A 21,802-nucleotide genomic window follows, 5' to 3' on the forward strand; every position below is an offset into this window, starting at 1 on the left:
ACACCACCACAGACGTGACCACCATTTTCTAATTGTTCACTCACTTACTACCTGACCTTCAACAGGAGAGGACCTACACTGCATGTGCTGCTGTGACCTGTGTCTGGAACCGACCATGGCTCGTGTTACTGGGGAAAGGGCCCCTGCCTTCACCTCAGCAGAGTAGGAGCAACTGGTGGATGCATGTGGCGTGAATGCACAGAGTGCTGTGTTTGAAGGCCTCATGTGGGGGGGTTGGTGGATGGGCCCTGGGCAGCGTGCAGCATACTGGGCCATGTCTGTGCTAATGGGGATGGGAAGGGGCATGGTGGGCCAAAAGTGTAACAGGCAGGACGGTCGGACTAATACCTTTCCCTGTGTCTATTTCCCTGCAGGTCAGCGCCCATCAAAAGTAGGGTATATGGTGTGCCATTTCCAAGGACGTGCAGACCCTGGGTGTCTACGGCAGGCGGAGCAGCCACTGTTGGAAACGTTGGGAGGACCTGAGACGCTGGGCACGGAAGACAGCTAGGGATGGCCTCCCAACAAGGAAGGGATGCCCTTCGAACCCTGACCCCCCTGATGGTCCGCATACTGACAGTGGCCTATCCTGAGCTAGATGGGCGCTTGGGGGCATCACAGCAGCACCAAGGGGGTGAGTACAGTGCCCTACATTACAATATATGCCTGGTGGGGTGGTATCCGGGTGGGGGCCCTGTGGGTGCCCCTAGGCCAGGCCTGGCATTGCAGAGTAGGTCCCATGTTGGGCAGGGTTTTGATGTGAAAGTCCTCCAAACAAGCAAGTAGGCATCCACTACTGAGCAGCGGTCTGTGGGTCTCAGGTATGCTGCAATTTGCATTATGTGTCCCTATCCATGGGCTGGTGACTAGTATTGTGACTGGTAGTGCACTGCCTAATGAGTAGGCCTGTTCCCTGTGTGTGACTCTGTTGTGTACGCCAACAGTGGTGTTGGTGCCTCCATTGACCAAGTGTATCCTTTGTCTCTTCCCCCCCTTTTTGTTTTGTCACCCTGTCCTTATGTGCATTAGCATCGTCTGGCAGAGGAGCAGAGTCACTGGCGATGGAGGGAGCTGCATTTCAGAGGACCCAGGAGGCCGAATCTAATGATGGTGAGGCCACCAGTGGAACAGAGGGAGAGGGGAGCACCACGGCGGAGACAGGAGGGGACAGTTCGGACATGGATAGCTCCTCCGATGGCAGCTCCCTGGTGGTGGCGGACACCTCTATGCCCACCCCAGCTACAGCCGCCACCCCCCATGCCAGCACCTCCCTCCCAGCAGCCCCTCAGCGAGTTTCCCGTGCCCGCTCACCCAGGAGGGTGGGCATTTCCTTCGCCCCAGGCACCTCAGGCCCTGCCCAAATCAGCCCTGCTGCCCTCAGTGAGGAGGCTATTGACCTCCTGAGATCCCTCACTGTTGGGCAGTCATCCATTGTGAATGTCATCCAGGGGCTGGCAGCCCAAATGCAACAGTCCAATGCATTTCTGGAGGGAATTCACAATAGCTCGGCGGCCCAACAGAGATCAATCCAGGCTCTGGCCTTCTCTCTGATGGCAGCCATTGTCCCTGTTTGCACCCTTCCTCTCCAACTTCCTCTTTCCAATCTCATTCCCCTCTATCCCAAGCACACAGGCAGACGAGCAGACACCCAGGACACCACACAAGAGTGGACATGACAAACACAAGCACCGCACTTCATCCCACAGGCACTCACACAAACACCATCCAGAAGCAGACATAACAACATCCACTGCCTCCACTGTGGCCCCCTCCTCCTCGTCATCCACCTCCCTCCCTCCCAGTAACGTCTCCACTCACACCTGCATGTACTACATCCTCATCCACCACCACCATCACCACTACACCTATCAGTACACACCCCTCACTGGCAGTCACCACCCTCACATCCATGCACATATCCCCTGTGTCCTCCCAAAGTACACAAACACAAGCACTCAGACACCCAACAGCCATCCACCTCACAACAGCATCCAGCCCATGCACCTGCACCCAAACACAGCAGACTGACACCTCCTACCACCACTCCCTCTTCCTCCACTCCCAAACCATCTCCCTCTTCCCACCTCAATGTCCCTAAGAAGCTTTTCCTTGCCACCAATGACCTCTTCCCTAAACCTCCCCCGTCCCTCATGTCGGGCCAGGGTGGTCAAAACCCAGGCAAGCACCTCAGCCACCCAGTCCACAGGCACAGTAGTGTCCCCAGAAACTCCAGGTGGAAAGGATCCCAGCCACCACCCAGCCAGAGGAAAAGGGTGCCTGCCCCAAGTACTTCAAGGAAGGGCAAGGAGCAAGCCCCAGCTGCAGGAAGGAAGGGTAAGGAGCCAGCCCCAGCTGCAGGAAGGAAGGGTAAGGAGCCAGCCTCAAGCTGCAGGAAGGAAGGGCAAGGAGCCAGCCCTAGCTGCAGGAAGGAATGGCAAGGAGCCAGCCCCAGCTTCAGGAAGGAAGGGCAAGGGGCCTGCAACAGCAGGCAATAGAGACAAGGGGCCTGGTGCTGGGACTCAGTCGGAGCCACCACCACCAACCATGGTGGTGAAGCCGTCCGAGGCTGCAGGGGATGGGCTGGAGCCTCCCCCACCACTACCAGTAGCAGCACCACCACTGCCACCCCTGAACAGCAGTCACCACCGGCCGACAGTGTGTAGTCCTATGTCCATGGGCTGTTGTGAGGCCTGGCCCCTGCAAATCCTGTGGGTATGACACCCAGCTGAGAGACTGTGACCTTGCACTCTCCAAGATCTGCATCACAGGGCACGATGCCCCCTCCAGAACCAGTGGGTAAGACACCCACCAACCCCAGCCTCCTCAGATCAAGAGCACAGGGCACAATGCCCCCTCCAGAAGCAGTGGACAAGCCATCCACTAACCCCATCCTCCCCAGGAAGAAGATCTCAGGGCACGATGCCCCATTGGAGAAGACATCAACTCACCCCACCCTCCACAGGATGAAGCTCACTGGGCACGATGCCCCCTCCAGAACCAGTGGTGAAGACATCCACTAACCCCCATCCTCCACAGGATGAAGCTCACTGGGCACGATGCACCCTCCAGAACCAGTGGAGAAGGCATCCACTCACCTCATCCTCCCCAGGATGAAGATCTCAGCGCACAATTCCCCCTCCAGCGCATGCAGGCAAATCACCCACTTGAGATACTGTGGCTTTGCACTCCCCAGGACCAAGCACAGGGCATGTTGCCCCCTCCAGAGCATGTGGGCAAATCACCAACTCAAGAGACTGTGGCCTTGCACTCCTCAGGACCAAGCACAGGGCATGCTACCCCTCCAGAGCATGTGGGCAAATCACCAACTCAAGAGACTGTGGCCTTGCACTCCTCAGGACCAAGCACAGGGCATGTTGCCCCCTCAAATGTGGGCAAGTCACCCACTTGAGAGACTGTGGCCTTGCACTCCCCAGGACAGAGTGATGGGCATGTTGCCCCCTCCAGGACCAGTGATGTTGTACCATCTTCCGGCTGAGTTGCCCCCTGTTCCCCATCCCACTGGGGTGTCTGGCTATTTTCAACCTGATGTCCCTGCAGTGTTCTCTCCGTGTTGTTGCAGGAGTGGGTTGAGGCCTTGGACTTTGTGATGTGGCCCTGTGGCCCACGAACGTTGAGGACTGGGCAGTGTCCCTTGATTTGTAAAATGTATATACTTTTTGATTTGGATGCACGTATTACTGCTATATTTATCTTATTACACTCTTTTTACTCTATTGTAGTTGTCCTTGCATTATTCCTGAGGGGTATGGGGCAAACATGTTATGTTACTGCAGCTGTATGTGTTCACGGTGTTGGTGGTGGAGGTGTTGTGTGTTTCGGTGTGTGTCACTCTCTGTTTCCTCCCCTCCCTCCCCTGTGTGCTAGACGGCAGTACTCACCGTGGTTGTCTTCCCGGTCATTGGTGTTCATAGAGGAGCAGCACATAAAAGAGCATGGGCAAGACATGCTACTCAGGTTCCATGGTAAGGTGGTTGTTCCCTGAGTCTCCACAGGTGAGTTGTTTCCCTTCTGTGCAGTGTTTCTGCCAGTCTTTTGATGTCGTTGGTACCGCCCCAGAAAAGGCAGTGGTTCCCTGTCTCATAATGCAGTGGGCAGAACATTGTCTTTCGCCTGACTGTAGGTGGTTATCGCTGTGGTGCCTGTTGATTCAACCCTTGCGGTTGGTGTGAAGTGGCTGTCTGTCTGAGCTGTTTCCGCCGTGGTCATAATTTTACAGTTCTTACCGCCGGCCTGTTGGCGCCACTTTATCACCGACTGCCAGGGTTGTAATGAGGGCCTAAATGTGAAAACAGTGCTTAGAAGTCACTAGCGGTCAAAAGGTTACTTGAGGGACCGGTGCAATTCTAAAGTTCAGGCCGACCTAGAGGGAATCCCCCCTCCTGAATGAAATCACCCTCCCAAGGATCTCGCGGACGACCAGGGAAAGTCTAAACGAGTCCTTAAGCCTCGAAGAGATTAATAAAGCGATAGCTGTGCTCGCGCCGGTTAAGACACCTGGCCCGATGGGTTCCCAGTGGAACTGTACGGTAGATGCAGAGACATTCTAGGTCCCCATCTGTTAAGCATGTACAAAGAAGCCGAGAAAACTGGATGCTTCCCCTCCGGAATCGACCAGGCAACAATCGTGGTGATCCCAAAGACCCAACCGCCATCACAGCATTGCTCAGCGTACCGTCTCATCTCTCTTTTAAACACCAAAGTTAAAATATTGTCTACAATCCTGGCCCCCAGGCTAAAGGAAGTGCTCCCTTCACTGGTGCACCCTGACCAGTGCGGGTTTATGCCCACACGTGGCACAAGACACTGCTTCAGACGATTACACGTGGCCCTGGCCCACCGGGAAACCCTCAGCCAGTCACCCCTAGCTCTCCTTTTGTTAGACTTTGAGAAGGCCTTCGATACCGTGGACTGGTCCTACCATTTATTTTCCATTTATTTATTTAATTGTTATTAGCCTATCCGGCCTTAACAATAATCACACTATAGATATCAATCCATCAAACTCAATAAAAATCACATTGAATAAAACATCTCAGTAAAAAGGAAACTCTGCTTGAATTTTTGATTTAACATGTACCAAAATGTGTCCAATTTACCATACATATCGTAAAACCTGATTTGACCATAATTTACATAAAAACTTAATTTATTCTAGAAAAACGTTATAAATCTAATATTTAAAATGTCTTATTCTGGAACGAATCATTTGGGACCTTGCAGTGCCTTCCAACCATTTAATAAAAGCCCGAGGCCTAACCCAGTTTTACACTACCCTGCACCGATTTCCCAAGCTAAATAGCTACGGGATAACATAGGCTATTGTGCCTATGCCAACTGTGGGTGCATTGATAGACGTAATTTCCATGCTTCCAAGATATAAGTTGAGACCTTTGTCACAATGTATTTCTCATCTGAACGCATACATAGCGCTTCCGCCTCCTTGCACTTCCTAACTCCGTAAGATCTGAAAAGTGGACGAAGGTACAGTTTACGGAGTTTGAGCGTAAAGTGGCATAATAAAAGGAAGTGGGAAAGTGTTTCCGGACCACCATGAAGGCATGGACAGCATTCTAATCTACCCGGAGGAGCGGATTGCCATCTGTTGACCACCGCTGTCACTGGTAGTGTGCCCATACGGAATTTAAAGTAGAGAGCCCTTTTTTCCTCCGGATAAATACTGTCTATGAATATTGCTGGTTTAAGCTCTTGGTTAAACAAAATATACCGCTTGAATAAAGGGCTAAATGACTCGCACATAATCTCAGTCTTTCTCTCCCAATATGCCTTTTTTATAACAGCTAGACTAGTCCTTCCGATTTTTTCTGGATGGAACCAAAAGTCATCCTGGCCGATAGCAGCCAGGATAGTTGAGATATGTTTGAACCAGGGCAGTTTCCGATGGTTTTGCAACTTCATGATGTCCTTAAGTACGTCTCTGAATGGTTTGAGAGCCTCTTTTGTCCAAATACGGATCCAGTATCTTACTGGAGCCAGAGCAATGTAGTCCTCAACCTTTCTCATCTGTAAATCAATTCTTATTGCATTCATTGGTGTAGCATTACCTAAACAAAGTAATCGGCGTAATAATTTGTTCTCGGTTACTTGTATTGATGGAATCTTTCTGAATCCCCAGATCTCTGCGCTGTAAAGTGCTGCGGCTCTTGCTTTTGTTTTGTATGCAAGCAGTGCAGAGCTCACGGAGTGATTGCCTATAGCTTTTGCAAATCTGAGTACTGCTCCGGCTTGTTGGGCCAAGGAAATTCTGCTTTTGTAGATTTGTGGTTTCCATGTCTGTTTTTCATCTAATCTGCAGCCCAGGTAATCATAGGTGGCCACTCGGGCCAAAGGCTTATTATTTGCCCTAAAAGTCGATTGCAACGTCTGTTTTTGGTTAAGAATCATAAACTTTGTTTTCCCCTCATTGATTACCATGCTCCTTGAGGTACAAAAAGATTCGAAGCCCCTAAGTAGACCATGCATTGCTATCTCTGTTCTTGCCAGTAATACGGCGTCATCAGCAAAGAGCAAGATAGGTATACTTTCATTGGCTAGTTTTGGCACATCCAGATTTAATTCCTTCAAAACTTGACTTACTTTATTTATATAACAATTAAATAAGGTTGGGGCCAAAACGCAGCCTTGTTTTACACCTCGCTCAATTGGAATTTCGCACGTATAATCATTTCTTGTAGTATATCTAACCCTGGCAGTGTTTCCTGTATGCAATAGAATTAGCAGCCTTAAGATTTTTCCCTGTATGCCCATGTCCGACAATAACTGCCATAATGTTTGGCGATTTACGCTGTCGAAGGCTGTTTGGAGAGCCACAAAGACCAGGTATAATGGACAGTTTTTAAGGGTGGCGTATTTAGCACAGATCATGTTTAGCTTAAAAAGTTGATCTGTTGTACTTTGGCCTCTCCTAAAACCAACTTGGTGTGTTGATATTAAATCTCCGTCCTCTAGCCATTGGTCTAGACGCGACTGAATCAATTTGGCAAAAATCTTTCCAACACTATCAAGCAGTGAGATAGGTCTATAATTGCTCACCATGTCCCGAGGCCCTTTTTTGTGAATTGGAACAATTATTGATTCCTTCCAAGAAGGAGGGATTACCTCGTAATGCCAAACACTGTTGAATAGACGGGCTAGAGCAGGTAACCATAACGTTAGCTGGCTGCGGTAAGCATCTGAAGGGATACCGTCTGGGCCTGCAGCCTTATGCGGCTTTTGGAGGAGGATAACTTGTTTAATCTCTTTTTCACTGAATTCCGATATTAACTTCATTGCACGTGGAATGACTTGGGCTACTTGCGTGGAATTTGTACTGGAAAATTTGTTGGAGACTAGTACATTCTGGGTTCCGTTTACCAATCTGACAAGCCGATTTGAAGATACTGCGTGGGTCTTTTGAAGAGGAAATGCTTTACTTAATCTTTGATTTCTGCCTGCCAGCCCTTGAGTGAGGATGTTTGGGTTATTGATCGTCCCTGGTGCTGTCTTGGCCACTTCCTGATACAAGGCAGTAAAATGCTTTACCCAAAGTTGAGGGTTGATATTCAGTTCTAGGTTTTTCGGGGGACCTTCGCATCCCCACCTGACTATCTCCCAAAACTTTTTGGAGTTCCCTGCCGTTATTGCTTGCAGTAAAGTTTTCCAAAGTTTATGTGGAAATATCTTCCTTTTGTATCTTAACAATTTTTTGTACTGTTGCCTACATCCATGGAAATGTTGCTCATTGGAATCATTCAAGTGCCGGTTCTTCAGTGCTTGTGATAAGGTCTTTTTTAGCTTTAAACACTCTTCATCGAACCAGCCCTCCATCATTTTAGGATTGATTTGAGGATGCTTGATCTTTTCCTTTTTTGTTTGCAATAGCAAATTATTAAAGTTATGCAGGAGGGGTATAGCGTCATTAACTGATGGATTTAAGAACGTGCTAAGTGATGACAACCAGGTTTGGCTGGGTACACTCATATAAGGTTCATCCTCATTTGACCTTAATATGTTTTTCCTGTTTGGTCTCATAGTTATTGTTAGGCTATTTCCGTTGAATGGAGACTCCGCCTTCCCTGGGCTCGTGTCCGGATGGACTATCTTTATTAGCAGTGGGTCGTGATCACTCTCGATTCTGTCCCTTATTTCCATATCGATTACATAATGCCAGGCTTCGATGTTTATTGCCATATAGTCAATTATGCTTTGCCTTTTTCCAGTTCGAAAGGTAGATTTAAAGGTTTTATCTGACTTTGTTTTCCCATTTAATGTGCGGATTCCTCCTTCTATTAATGCTTCAAAGATTAATTCTCCTTTCTTGGAGTCATTACAACGTTGGACAAGAGGCGTTGGGATATTCCAGGCATAATCTTCCTCTGCTACTTGTTCATCCCAGAGAATAGAATGAGGTTTAGTGTTAAAGTCACCACATATCAATAAAAAGGTTTTACAAGGTTGGGGAGAGCGATTGTTCGTGTGACCTGGTACTGGGTTCCTCCGATCCTTGGTTCTTTTATTTAGGATATGTTCTTTAAGGAGCTGCACCCCTGGCATAACTTGAGCCCGGCTGATAGGTGGGAAGTACACATTTACTATTTCGAGTGACCATTCCTCATATTTGACTGCGAGCGTCTGGATTCCCTTGCTTTGTACAGTGTGAGTTACTACGGAGTTCCTCAGTAATTAAGTTCTGATCCAAATACTCAGACCTCCCGAGGGTCTTCCTTTTATTTGCTTAATAGCAGGTAAGTGGAAGGTGGAGAACCCATCTAGGTCAATAGCGTGAGTAGACCAAGTTTCTTGGAAGCAGCTGATGTCTTGTTTTTTAATAAATTCAACCCAGTCTTTGTCTTCCATTTTGTTTTTTAAACCTGCTATGTTCCAGCTTAGAATTTTTAATATGGGACTGATTTTATTTTTTATGTTCAAGCTATCCATTTTTTGCTACAAGCTTCTAAATAATTGCTCTTTGCAATTCTGTAACTGTGGGGGATTACCCCTACTGTTCCTAGGGGAATTAGCCAACAGGCAGAACCTCATATTACTCAAGTTTATTCGTTCAGGGAGTTGTTGTTTGGAGCTGATTGCTCCCTGAAGTATCGAACCAAAATTGCCATTTGCCTCTTGCCTACCCATCATGTTTCGGTTTGAAGCTTTTTCAAGAAGTATTGTTGGATATGGTTCTTTTTGCGGGGTAGCAATGGATATTCCCCAGGTCTTCATCGTGTTTGAGCTTTTTAAGATCTGTTCTGCTATCCAAGGTGAGGCCCAGACTGTTTCTGTTAATTCCCCGTTCTCTAATTCTTTTTTTGGTATGAATCTTACTGAAAGGAGATCTTTAGTTGTTACATTCTGTAAGGCTGGCAGGGAGTTAACAAGAAATAAGATGTTAGACCTGTTCAGGATGTCGTGACTTCCTCTTGAGGAGTACTCAGGCATGAACAAGATCGTGGCTTCAGGCTTTTTAGTTGTTTCAGACCGGTTCTCAGTGTGCCCGCCACCTTCCTGCGACAGTCTTCCTTGGAGTTGGGTGTTCTCGTTTTGTCTGTCTTGAGTGGTAGCTGCCCGACTAGTAGATGTTCGATTTACCTGGCCTTTTTCCCTCCCCAGTTGCAATTCTTTGTTCCTTTGTTCTTCGTAGGGTTGCCCTTTTGGAGGCCAATTGTCCCTTTTTCCTTTGATTTCATTGGTTTCCAGGTCCAGTACTGGGCGCGATGGTGCAGGTGAATCAGTGATCCACCCAGGCTGGTTACTGAGATTATAATTTCCAGGGCTGCCCTGAGAACAATATTTTTTTGCCTTTGTCCGGGGTGCGGGAACTGGGGCTGTTGTGTTGTCCACGCACATGGTTGTTCTTATACTTTGTTCGCTTCGTATATACTCTGGGGTCTCTGCCCTTCTACTTTCGCCTTTGCTGTTATCTTGTTCTGCCCCCTCACTAATGGAGTTCGGAGGCTGCTGGCATTTTCCGTAGTGGTCTTCTACTGTATTTAAGTGATGTACCTGAACTAAATGTTCCGTTTTTGTAGCTGGGAAGTGCTTATCGATACCAATGCTAGATTTGGATGTTTCTGGGCTCCAGTTGGGTTGTTCGTTGGCTGGAGGATCATTTACCTCGTTTGCCTCATTTATCCCATGATTTGTTCCAGGATCTTTTCCAAACCACCTTTCTTTGTCTAAGTCATGCCCAGATGGTTGGTGTCCCCTGGGGCCAGTGGGTATACGGTTTATATGGGAATGGTGAGTGCAACTTTTGTCGCACAATAATCCAGGATTTTTATTTATGAAGTTAAATACTTTATCAGTAGGTTTCTCAAAACTCTCCGACTTAATGCTTTTATCTCTATACTGATGTTGGGCGATCTCATCACCTGTGTTCCTGATTTCTCCTATTAGGCCTATCTGTTGTAACATATTTAAAGCCTTTCCTGCTGGTGCTTTTTTTTTTCCTCTAGCTTTCTTCCATGTGTTTTTCCATCTGCCTGTTAGTTGAGGCCTTTTACCCGGTGGCCTTTTTTCTACTGTGTTTGGGACTTTGATTCCAGATTCAGGACTTCCGTTGGTTCTCTCCATCTTAGATGTCTGATTTTTTGCATCTTGATAGTTCTCTCGTCCTGGGCCAGAGTGCCTTTCTCTATTTTCTCTGTCTGTTGGCCTTTCAATTAAACTAGATTCTGTTTTTCCTAGCTCGTAGTTGCACCCCTGTGTGCTTTTAAGGCTATATTTGCAGTCTTCGATTATGTCTTTGATTACTTTTGGAACTTCCAATAATTTTTCCAGCAGTGGTCCACAGACTTGTCCGTCCAACTTGTCCATTTTATCGGCCACTGCTTGATGCAACAGGTTTTCCCTGATTACGCCCTCTACTAGGGCCATCCTATAACCTATAGACTGTATTGAGGATGTAAGTTGTTTGGTCAGTTCAAGTTGATCGTCAAATTTTTGAGACTGGGCCATAATCGTTGTTGCAATTGAGCCCAGTGTTGTACATATAACTTTCATGATACTAAGAATTGGTTGGTCTAATGAGAGGTCATCTCTATTTCCACTTTGCTCGTTGGTTATCTGACCTTCTGGATTCTTACCTTCCTTTCCTCTGTGGCCTTTTATTATACTACCTTCCAGGAAGTTTAGATCTTCTGATGTTATGCTGTTTAGTTGAGGGTCTATGTTGCCAATGACGGAGTTGTCGAACGAGGACAGCTCCAGACTGAAGGAACTACTGTTGGGTCTGCCCAGCATTAAATTAGTTTTAACAATTTGACTTCCGGAGTGAAGCTGTGGCGCTGAGATGTTATGGGTCTGTTTAGATGGTGAGTAATCTGTTTCCGGACCCATTATATTTTGGAGTGCTGTGAATTGTGCTTGGGCACATTGTGGAGAGAGAGTTAGTGAGAAATTCCCGGAGTTTAATAGTCCCCTTTGGGGGTCAGGATAAGGTAATTCGTTGCTTTTTCTTTGCTCTCCCGAAAAGTTGCTCCACTTTGGGGAGTTATTTAACTCCACTTCACCATCCCCAAGGGGATTACTCATTGGGCAGAATAATTGCGATAGACCAACCGGTTGCTGTTGCTGCTGAAGTAGGCGAGTGTCCTGGAGCCCGGTCACTGATGGCTCCAGTTCGCCCCCCCCCCCACGTTGTAACCACCCACTTTCCCCGGTGGCTGTAATCGGAGGCCACTGGCTTTAGGACTTTGCATTTGCGGCTGTTCAGAGTTCAAGTTCACTTGGTTGTAATAGTTAGTAATAGTGTTTATTTTTGGTCTAGTTTTCCTTACTCCCATGGGTCCACCCGGGCCCGGGTGCGTCGGTGTATACTTATGTCTCCTGCACAGAGGACTTACAAGGCCCCCTACAGTTTCGCCTACAGTTTCTTCTGCATTCAGTAGGGCACCCCCTATTTCGTCGGAGTCAGTATGGGCTGGCAAACAAGGCAGCGTCACCACTTCTAATGACCCGCCTGACGCTTCTCCTGGCTCGGACTCGCTTTTGTCGGCGGAAGACCCGAATTGGACACCCTCTGTTGTGTCCTCACCTAGATTTGCGAGTCCCCCCTGGGATTGCTGGATGGTTCTGGGGTCCTGGTCCTGATCCTGATCCTGATCCTGATCCTGGTTCTGGTCTAACCCTAGACCTTGTGAACTTTTGAGCTCCTTTCTCTGATCTTTGGAATTCCGCTAGGTGAATGAGCGCCTTATTGGCCTCCCTAGCCTTCTTTGTTTTTCCTCTTGTCCCAACCATCCTCCGGTTACCGTTACCGTTCACCGCTCCCCTCCCCTTGGCTCCTTGGTTCCTTACTGGGTTCCTTCCTTGCTCGGACTTTAGGAGAGACCACCAACAACGAAGACTGGTCCAAGTCCAAGGCCAGAAGGCCAAACTAGGTCTGGCTGTGGCTAGAGCTGTTGCTGTGGCTGGGTGAGGCTGGGTGAGGCTGGGTGGGGCTGGGTGAGACGACGTGGCGCGGTTAAGCACCGATTCCGGAGCTGGAACCGGGGCCGGGCCAAGGGTAGGAACAGGAGAGGGGTTCTATGGCCAGGAAGGGTCCCGTATAACAGTGTAACAGTGTACGAACAGGGACCCCCCCCCCCCCAGGAAAGCTGCTTACCCGGTCTCTCCCGGTCTATCCTGGTCTCGCCCCGGTCCGCTCTCCCGCTCAGCGTCTTTTCAGGAGGGGCCACAGGAGGCCAGAGGAGGTCCACAGGAGGGATGGCAGGACTCCTTCTGACTCCCTCTGACTCCTTCCGGCTCTGGCTTCTGACTCCTCTAGCTCCTGGGTTACGCCGTACCGTGCCGCACAGAAACAATAACAACAACACAGCGGTGGAAAGTTGCAGGGAGGGAGTCGCCCACACTCCCTACCGGAATGCCAAACTACCAAACTACCGCCGGGGTGCACAGAATCCTCCAACTCCAAAAACCGCGGCAACGTTGCACTCCGCGGTGAGTTCCGAGCTCCGAGCTCTGAGCTCCAAGCTCCGTGCTCTGAGCGTGAGCCACCCAAGAGTTCTCCTCGGCCCCCAAAAGCAGCAATAGCGGTGGCGGTGGCGGCAGTAGCGGCAGCAGCAGCGTTCGTACTCCGTGCTCCGACGGAGCTGCACTCCGACGTGAGCCACCCGGTGCCTGCGTGCAGAACGCCTATTCAGAAGTCTGTTAGTGTATTGCCAGTCATGGTCCTACCTGGAACATGTCCTGCTGAATAACGGTTTCAGGGCTAGATTTCGCGGCCTGGTGAAGCTCCTTTACACTAATCCGACCGCCCGTGTATTGGTGAATGGAGTGATCTCAGACCAGATCCCCATAGGTCGGGCCCCCGGCAGGGATGCCCATTTTCCCCACTGCTCTTCGCGCTTGCGATAGAGCCCCTGGCGAAATTGCTAAGGGAGGACCCCTTGGTTGAGGGCTAGTCATGGCCTGCCGGACCTGAGGATCGCATAGCACTATACGCTGACGATGTGCTCATATATCTTTCCAACCCCGTCAAAAGCGGTCCCCGAGTTCTTCAGCTCTTGGGTCTCTTTTTTGAGGCATCGGGCCTGGCGCTTAACCCCGGCAAGTCCCTGTTGGTCCCTCTGCATCTCTCTAGAGAATGAATCAATTGGCAGCAAAATATCCCGATCAGGCGCAATTGCTTTAAATACCTAGGAGTAAAGGTGTCCTTGCTGCCAGAATTGGCGTGGGCGCTAAACGTCACCCCACTTACCCGACGCATTAAAGACGATCTCCACCGTTGGCGTACCCCGCCCCTCAACCTGCTCGGCAGAATAGCTCTCTATAAAATGATTGTCCTTCTCAGGCTCTTCTACCTATTGCAGAACTTCCCATATCCAATTCCCGGAGAAGGTTCAAAGACATAGACAAGATGGCGCTTCACTTCCTATGGGGCGACGCCTGCCCCAAACTGGCCCTAGCAACCTGTCAAAGAGACGTCCTTGATGGAGGCTTGGGGATGTCCATTGTCCACTATTACCACCTGGCAATGCACCTACTCGTGATAAATGACTGGTGGGGGGGCGGTTGGTCGGACCCAGCATACCGACTGGAACTCCAAACATTGGGCTATCCTGCAATCCTCGATGCTTTATATGGCCGCCCAATCCCCCGATCATTTCCCGAAGTGACTAGGGTGGTCTTGCTGGGCTGGCGTGAAGCCAAGAAGGTCTCGGGTTGGTGGGGCCGCCTCACCCTGCAAACCCCAATGTGGAATGGGAGATGGTTGGCCGAGTCCTCAGCACTGGAGGGATTCCGGCATTGGGATAATATAGGAGTCTCCACGCTGGGAGATGTTTGGGACAGGTCACATCTACGATCCTTCGAGGACCTCCAGCGACTCTTCTCCCTAAATAAAACCCAATTCCATAGATACCTACAACTCCTCCGTCATGCACTACTGACACACGTCCAAGTGGGAGAACCCATACCTGAATAAAGCCCTATGGAGGCAAAGTGCTGATGGGGAACCTGGGTAAAGGAGGGATTTCGCAGATATACCGCTCCCTCATAACTAGCACAACCCGCCCACTTGATGGGCCTTGTCAAAAATGGGAAAACTGGTTGGGCCCCGTAGATGAGGAAGAATGGAGAGAAGCATTAATGGCCCCTCACAATCTGACTATGGCCACCTGTTTCCGATTAATACAAACCCAATATCTTCACGCAGCATACCTCTCACCTTTTAGACTGTATGGGGCTGGCCTCTGGGCCCGGGCTGACTGCCCTCAATGCTCGGGCCCAGACGCCGACTTTTATCACATGGTGTGGTCTTGTCCATCCATAGCGACCTACTGGAGGGCGGTCCATGGGGAGATTTCTGGAGTCCTGGGAGATGGAATTGAAATGGCGCCAAAGGCATTTTTGTTGGGAGTAATGGGAGACTGGGGGGGGGCTAAGAAGAGCTGAACGTATCTTCCTGGGAATGGCATGCTTGGTGGCTAAGAGAGACATAATGGCGAACTGGAAAGCTGGAGCTGCACCTGCCATGACTAGATGGAGGCGTGGCATGGACTAGTGTGCCCGATGTGAGAAATTGGTGTATGAAGCCAGGGGCTGCCCAAATAAGTACTACAAGATGTGGGGAGGGTGGGAGACCAGGATGTGCTCTTAGATTGACCAAAACCTTCATGAACTACACGGGAGCCTTCCCCAACACTGGAATCTTGGGGGGGGGTGCTCCTCCAGCACACCCATTGAATGGACTTGTTAAATGCAAATTTCTCTTGAAATATACAGGGCTTGTTAACATTGTCTACGTGGACTTGTCTTGGGGTTCGGGTAGTAACCGTCTCTAAGCACCGTTTGGTGCCACACATTAACCCTTTTATGTTTGTATTACTCTATTCTTTTACTGAAAAACCAATAAAGTTCTTTATAAAAAAAAATTACAAAAAAGTTCTGACTGACTGTGATGGAGGGTAGGCCAGATTCAGAACCCATGCTGGGTCTGCTGAAACAGTACCTTTAATGGAGAAAAGCATGAAATTGACGTTAATGGCACGGTGGGTCAATTTTTGCAGAAAACAGCTGCAGAATCTACTTTTAAGGCCCAGGAGTGGAGGGGGCACCTCAGGCAAGGGTAGGACTCACAGATGGCAGAGCTAAGTAGCACCAGGAGAGTTTCAAGCTGTCTTTGATGTCCCTGAGACTGTGGAGAAGGGGGGAGAATGCCAACACATCCTTTGAGAATCTTGGGTTCAAGGATATAGACAGCAGGTCAGTCCTTCCCACTCCAAGCAAGAAGCAGCAAGCAGCAGGTTAACACAGTGATGCAGGTGCATAGTGGCAGCCCCTCCTGGCAGTCCTTCTTCCTTGCAAAATGTCCTTGGTTCCAGTAACTTCTGATTTGGTGGAGATTGGGGGTCCAGTACTTATACCTGAATGTGCCTTTGAAATGGGGGAGGCTTCAAAGAGGCCTTTGAAGATCACAGGGTCCCTGCCCTTCCTTCCCTTCCTCCATACACTATGAAGGGGGTTAAGCAGCCTTTTCTGTTTGGAAAAGCACAGGCCTATTCAGGTGTAAGTGAGGTAGTGCTAAGCTCTGCCCCCCATCAAGCCAGTTACTTCCCATCAAGCTAATGACCAATCAGGCTGATAGTGGGCCATCAGGATGCAAACGTCACACTCCAGCTCACTTTGTGTGTGATTGTCTAGAGGGAATGCACAAAGGGCAGTTGTCACCAACCCCAGACACGTAGTCAAAGACAGACAGAGGCACAGAATGGTTAAAGTAAGAAAATGCCAACTTTCTAAAAGTGGCATTTTCAGACTACACTATAAAATATGACTTTTCTATAAGTTGTGATTTTAAATTGTGAGTCCAGAGACACCAACCTCCAAATGTCTATCTTTTCACAATTGGAACTTACACTTAAAGGCTATTTCAAGGTAACCCAATGATAACCTATGGGAGAGATTGGCCTTGCAGTAGTGAAGAATGCATTTAGTAGTTTTTCAAAACCAGGACATGTAAACCTTAAAGTACATGTCCAACTTTTTAAATACACTGCACCCTGCCCTTTGGGTTAACTAGAGACTGCCTTAGGGGTGATGAATATTTGATAAAAAGGCAAGTTTGGGCCTGGCCAGTGGGTGCACTTGCCAGGTCAAAATGGCAGCTTAAAACTACACACACAGGCTCTGCTGTTGCAGGCCTGAGGCATGTTTGAAAGGCTACTGTAGTGGGTGGCAAAATCAGAGCTGTAGGTCACTAGTATCATTTAATTCACAGGTCCTAGGCACACACAGTGCACTTTACTAGGAATTTACAAGTAAGTTAATATGTGCCAATTGTGAAGAAGCCCTGGTTACCATGTTTTAAAGAGAGAGCACTTTACCACTGGTTAGCAGTGGTTAAGTCCACATAGTACTAAAGCCAACAAGTAAAAGTTCAGAAAACTAAGAGTAGGAAGGCAACATGTCTGGGTATGACTCTGCAGAAATTGCCATTTCCAAACCAATACCTCTCTTGCCTAAAGACTGGGTGGACTAATCAATACCTTGATGGGCTTCCCTGCTTAGGGCAATAGAACATGGAGAATGGCCCACTACTGCAGGGGCACCTGTCAGTTCTATGTGTTTCTTAACCCTATTGGATCCATCTGTCAATACTTTCTTGGGTCACTGAACTGGCTCATGGGGAACCCTTCTTCTCATCTGTGGATCCCAACTGTGCAGCACCTAACTTTAATTTGCCCACAGATGCATCCCAGTAGGTAGATAGTTCCACCAAGGCCAATAAAGTTGTGTAGCCCATTCCATCCCTTGGATCTGATTTCTGTCCCAAACTCAAGGAGAAACCTATCCACAGGGACAGCAACCAACAGAGGCAACTGACAGCTGTCAGTGTCAGGAGCCAGACAACAGTCCATACAGGGGTCTCTGTCCTCTGTTGTGGGGGCAGTAGCCTCAGGAGCCTTGCATTATTTTTCTACTCTCCCTCTCACCAGTTCAGGGGTGGTATCCTGCAGCTGGCCTTGGACAGGAATCATGGGTGAGTACTTCCTTCCCCTGACCCTCCATCTGAGGTTCTGTACCCTCCATTTGGGAGTGCTACCCTTAGAAAGCTGAACTTTCGGGCACTTACGGCAGCCACCCTGCCCAGTTCTCCCACCAGTTCATAGGTGATATCTTTCAACTGGTCCTCCTGCCCAGGATCTGTACCCTTATGCTGAACATGTGCCTGGCAAGCCAGGAATTCCAGGGAAGTACACCTACCCCCCCCCAAGGGAAGCACACCTTGCATGTGTTGTGTAAGAATCTGACTGGTGCAGGTCTCACAACCCTGTCCTAGTGACGGAACATGGAGCCCCACCAGGCCAGAGGTGGCTTCACCATGGTCAGTCTTGGGGTGCTCTGACCTTAGATCTGGCAACCCCTGATCCTCCCACTTTGGGCTGTTTCCACCTCTTACCCCTCCATCTAGGCTTCTGTACCCTCCTCTGTGGCAGTGCCCCCACCCAAGTTCTCCTGACACTGTGGAGTGCCCATTAGTGGATGATCTATCAGTACAGCCCAGGTCCTCCTGCCTGTTTCTCCTCTGGGAGCATCCTACACCCTCAGGCTGGGTATAGAGCACCGTAGGACTCTGTCCACCTGACCTCTCCTCCTACTCTTAGAAGGGGCATGGGACCACTGCCTGAGTCACTTTGCCCTTTCCCCTCACTCTGATTGGGAAAACCTGGACTATCCTCCTTATGGTCATTCCTAAATGCCAGACACTCTGGTGCTCACCCTGAGGCCTGCCTCCTTTGCAAGTTCCCTTGGGTCAGAGAACCTACAACTCACCAGGTGTTGGCGAAGGTCTGGAAAACAGGGTTTGAACATGTGGTCTCTAGCATTCCAACTGTACAGCTCCTCACATATGTTCACCATACTACCCTTCTCCCAACCATCCAGTGTCCTGCAAAAGTGACCAACAAAGTCCCCCAGGACTGGTGAAACAGTTCCCTACCACCCTTGAATCTCAACTTGCATTCTTCTGGGGTGACTCCATATCTCTTTACAAGGGTCTCCTTCATTATGGGATACCTATGCCTGTCTCTCTCATCTGGGGCCAGTAGGGCATCCCTCCCATCATCAGGTATATGCCGCCAAAAGACAGCCCCCACAATCTTCCACAGGGATCCTATGCACTACTAGAGTGATCTCATACCCCTCAAACCACCTGTCTATGTTATCCACCTCCCTGAAGGCAGGCACCAAATCTCTGGGTGTGGGAACCTTTCCTTCAGCACTGGACATGGTACTTTCGCTGCCACCACTGGACTCTACTTGCTTTGCTTTTAAGTCCAGTTCCTTTAGACTCCGTTCATGAGCCAGAATGATCCCCATTTCTTCAATGGCTCTCTAAGCCTCAGGTGCCTCCATGGCAAGTTTTTCCCTGGCCGATGCCCTTTTGGCCTTAGTCATCCTTTCCACCACCAGGGCTTTGATAGCCTCAGATCTTCACTTTTCTGCAGCAAGTTGGGCCAGCTGCAGCCTCAGTTTCCTCTCAGCCTAGTGGCCCTTGAGCTCGTCAGGGGTCAGGGTTTGGGAGGAGATATTGTTTCCTACAGGGCATCCAGCAGGGGACTCTCTCTCTGTGGGCTCCCCTCTCTCGTCTGAAGCCTCTGCAAAGTCATTTTCTCTGCCTGCTTCTCAGGGACACTGCCCTCTTGGACATCTGAATCATCCAGGAGGTTCCCGGACTATGGGTTCTTTGTGATTCCAAAGGAGTCCTTCTCCACAGAGTCATCATCTCTTTGTGTTGCTCACCAGAGAGTTGCCTCATAGCAGCAGGGCTGTCTGTGCTCACCTTCTGGTAGCTTGGTACAGAGCATTCAGGCTTAACTTAAGAGGCAATGTGGAAAGTATTTGTGCAACACCTAATTACAGTAACACAGTGAATTGTACCATAAAAAACTAAACATCAGTTTAGACAAATAGAGACTATTTGCCTGAGTAAAACAAGACCAAAACAGCAAAATTTCAATAAGTCTAAGTTGGGGTATGAATTTTTAAATATTAAGTCCCTCATTAGGACCTTGGCAGTAAAAAACGCCTACCACTATAGCGACGGGCGGCAAAAGACCATCACCACGGCTACCAGCCATCCGCCATAATATGACCGCAGCCAGATTTCCACGAGAAGGATGGCGGAAATCCGGCTGTGGCCATGCAGCAGCGCTATGCTAGTAGTCCTCAGCTGGCCATATTATGAGAATCAATACGGGCTGGAGATGTTCTGCTGGCGGACGCTGCTGCTGGCAGCAGCGCCCCATCCTATCTCCTGCCAGAGGACCCCCTGGACACAGGTAAGTGGGAGCTCCAACAGGAGAGGTGGGTGGGGGTGTTGTGTGTGTGTGTTTGTATGTCTGTGCATGCATGCATGCGGACGTGTGTTGCGTGTTGTATGTGTGTGCATGTTTGGGGATGTGAGTGTGTATGTTGAGTAGTGTGAATGCATGTCTGCATGTATGTATGTAAGTTGTGCAAATGTGTGTGTGAATGTATGCATGCATGCATGGATGAATGTGGGAATGGGTGTGTGTATGCGTGTGTGTGTGTGAAGGGAGGGGCATGTATGAAGGGGGGTCTGGAGAGGAAGGGGGATGGGAGGGACCTGTGGAGGGGGTGGGGAAGACCCCTTTCAGTGACAGGGAAAGAATTCCCTGTCACTGATAGTGCCTACCGCCATGTTTTTTTTGGCAGTAATGAAGCCATGGAAACCATGGCAGTAGGCGGGGTCATAATCCCGCAGGCAGTCAAGTGACGGCCGCCGGGCTGGGGATTGATGTCTCCAGCCCAGTGGCTGTTACCGCTGTGGTGGTCGGTGTGGTAAATTGGCACTTTGGCTTCAGCCAAACCACCAATGTCATAATATGGATGAAAGTACCTACCAGCCAGCAGTACTTTCCTCCATATTACCACCAACCGCGGGGGTCGTAATGACCCCCTAAATGTTAAAACAGTGCTTAGATGTCACTAGCAGTCAAAACATTACTTGAGGTCACGAGGGACCGGTGCAAATCCATATTTCAGGCCGATTATGACCGAAGGCAGGCCAGCTACAGAACCCACTCATGGTCTGCTGAAACAGTACCTTTGATGGAGCAAAGCATTGACGTCGAAGGAATGATGCAATGGTTTTAACAGAAATCAGCTGCAGAGCCCACTTCTAAGGCCCAGGACCTGAGGCAAGGCAAGAGTGGGACTCACAGATGGCAGAGTCCAGCAGCACCAAGAAAGTTGCAGGCAGTTTTTGATGAGACTGCGGAGAACACGGGGCAAGCCAACAAACCCATGGAGAATCTTGGGTTCAAGGATGTAGAGAACAGGTCTAGTCCTTCTCATTCCAGGTAAAAAGTAGCAGGCAGCAGACCAACACCAAGCAAAAAGAAAGTTGCAGTCCCTCCTACATCGTAGCACACAGCAAGCAGAAGACCAACATAGCAATGCAGTTGCAGAGTGGCAGTCCCTCTGGAAGCACAACATTCCTTCTTCCTGGCAGAATGTCCTTGGTTCCAGTATAGTTCTGATTTGGTGTGGTTTGAGGTGCAGTACTTATACCTAAATGTGCCTTTGAAGGGAGGGAGACTTCAAGAAGGCATTTGATGATCACAAGGTCCCTGCCCTTCCTTCCCTGGCTCCAGACAGTCTACAGGGGGTTATGCAGCCCACTGGGTGGGTAAAGGCAGCCTTATTTAGACGTACGTGCAGCAGTGCTAAGCTCTGCTCCCCCATCAATCCAGTTAATTGTCCATCAGACTGGTTATAGACCATCAGGGTGCAAATATCACACCCAGCTCCCTTTGTGTGTATCTAGAGGGAATACATAAAGCCTAACTATCACCAACTCCAGACATGTACTCAGATACAGGCCCAGTACAGTTAAAGTAAGAAAATGCCCACTTTCTAAAAGAGTAAAAAGAGCAGATGATGGATGGAATGCTGAACAAATCTAACGTTCACCCCCAGCCACAGATCTGAGTTAAATCCATGGTTTTTTTGTTCCTCATACCATTCCAGTTTTGACCCAGCAATATGAAAATCAGTCTTGATCCTGCTCCCAATGGGAACAGTCCAGCCAGAACTGCCAGGTCAGGTCCTCCCTAGACTGGAAACCAGCATTGTGGGACGGGTTTCGGGTATCCTTCTCATCAGCCAGCCTACCTTGAATCCGGTTGCATAGCGAGTACGGGACCCACGTCTGGGAATACCCTTCACACTGAGGGGCATATTTCTACTCCGTCTGTGCCGAATGTGCATCAAATATTTTGATGCACAATCGTCGCAAACCTTGCCCCATATTTAA

This window comes from Pleurodeles waltl, chromosome 2_1 (genome assembly GCF_031143425.1).
Source record: "Pleurodeles waltl isolate 20211129_DDA chromosome 2_1, aPleWal1.hap1.20221129, whole genome shotgun sequence".
NCBI classification, from domain to species: domain Eukaryota; kingdom Metazoa; phylum Chordata; class Amphibia; order Caudata; family Salamandridae; genus Pleurodeles; species Pleurodeles waltl.